Below are 2,330 nucleotides of genomic sequence, written 5' to 3' on the forward strand. Positions count from 1 at the left end.
TTCACAAGGCTTAGCCTTATTGAGTGCTTATTGAGCTGAGAAGGAGCTATTCTATCCATTTTGAGTAGAGACAGAGCATGTTGTAGAAGTTATGGACAGCTATAACAACTTGACAACACTTTTGTATTTTGGCCATAACTTTTGCATACAATATTGAATTTAGATGTTATATAGCTAGAAATGAAGAGTGCGACAAAAGCTATAGTGTGAGCACTTGTAAAGTTGAATCTATGTAGTTTTTCAATTATTTGTTTTACACAAAACAAAATAGTTCTAATTTGGATAGCAAGCATTCGATTGGTTTATGCTCTACTAATGGTTATGGGAAATGTTTGCAATGCCCGGATGATGCATTCATGCTTTGGAAAGGCTTTTGGAGTGATTAAAGCTATCTCAGTCATTGAAGTATATATTACTATAATAACAATTTAGGCAACAAGCATACAACAATGAGCTTTATGCTTTGAATACCTATTGTACCTACATGGTATTTTGGGTATGCCACATGTCTATGATGATGTCTAGCATTGATGTATGAGCTCATATATTATTGGGACATGCTTTGGAACTTGTATTTGAGCTACATTTGATGTACTTGGGCTTTGGTTAGTTTCTTTGAGCTTTCGTGCTTACTCACTTACAAGTATTGGAGCTTCATTGGACACTTATGCTCTAAGGATGTATTTGTGATGTGCTTGGGCATCTCAGATGCTTTGATGTATATATCTTGAAATTTTCTTGCTTACTTTACATTTTAGATTTGCTTCTAGTGGGAGATGCTTATACTTACTTGGGAGAGCTTGGTTTTTTAAGACAGTGAATGTATTGGTTCATGTATATACTCTCTCATATGCTATTGGAGGCAGTTACCTTGCCTTTTGGGCTAATTTGATTATGTGTGCTTTGGATACCGGCACTTATTTCTCTCAATAGTTTATCAATGATGTATAGATGCATATTGATTATGTACCAAGCACCATTGATCTTTGCTCAATTAGTTGTACATTTGATCAATCTCTATAGTTGCTCTTGAGATCTTGTACATGTATGAGGTATATGCTTATGGGATGTATGGTTTACTGACAATTTGAGTTTGTGACAGTCTTTGGTACCAGTGGTCTAAGCTTAGTCACTACTAGTTGCATTCTTTTATCTCGGTCGTTACTCAAATATTCATGGTAGTGGGAGCTTGCTTTCTTGGCTATCTATCCACAATTGGATTGATATATACTACTATCTTAATTTTAGCATAGCTTTAATTATAGTTTTCAATATTCTTTTGGAGAGCAGAGAGTTTGTTTTGGCACTTTATTGATTGCAATTTGTGGATAGCTATATCCTCATTTCTTCTTGCCCTTTTGCTCACTCTTTTGCATTAGTTTTGGGACTATTTTGCTAAATTTACGGTAGCCCATTCTCTTATCATTTGCAATCATTATGGCATGTTCATCAATTAGATAGTGCTATTTTCAACATTGAAAAACTTGATGGTGATAATTTCTAATATTGGAAGACACAGATATGGAAAGTCTTGGTACAAAAGATGCATGTTAAAATCCATTGAAAGTACAATAAATAAAGACTGAGCTTTATAGTGCAAAGGATTAGATAGAACTTGATAAGCTATGCAAGCCCATTATCATTTTGTCCTTATCAAAGCATGTGTATTTTAATATCATTGACACTAAGAATGGTGCTTATGTGTTATAGAAAAAGATTTGTAATCTATGTTACAAGTAAAGTCATGCACCTCAATTGTACTGGTTGAAGAAGCTTGTGGACCTTCGCATGAAGGAGGGTACAACTATGTCTACTCATTTGAATGAGTTTCATCCTAGTTTTAGCTAGCATCTATCACAAGGCGTTTAGTTTGAAGATAATCTCAAGTCTTTATTATTTCTTGTTACATTGTTTGAGCCATGGGACACATTTCCTATTGCCATGAGTGCTCATACCCTTGAGGGTGGTTTTAAATATAATGATTTAGAGAGTGCTCTATTGATATAAGAGGTAAATAGGAAGACCATTAATGTAGTCCACATCTCTCATACATTGATTGTTAGAGGCTAAAATGGTGGTAATGGTATTAATAATCGTGATAAAGATGCTCATCCCAATAGGGGCAAGTCTTAGTCTCATGGTTTGGACAATCTCATAGTACGTCCCATAGATGTAAGTCCTCTTTAACATGTTATTATTATGAGCAACAGGATCACATTACGATGTAGTGCCATAAAATATGCAATCATAGGTGCAATGAGAAAGGAAAGAGAAAAGTGTAGGATAATGTAAAGTCTCATGATCATAGTATTATCCCTTGTAAGTCCATC

Source organism: Lygodium microphyllum, chromosome 8 (genome assembly GCF_053477565.2).
Source record: "Lygodium microphyllum isolate KBCC chromosome 8, Lygodium_microphyllum_v1.1.10, whole genome shotgun sequence".
NCBI lineage: Eukaryota > Viridiplantae > Streptophyta > Polypodiopsida > Schizaeales > Lygodiaceae > Lygodium > Lygodium microphyllum.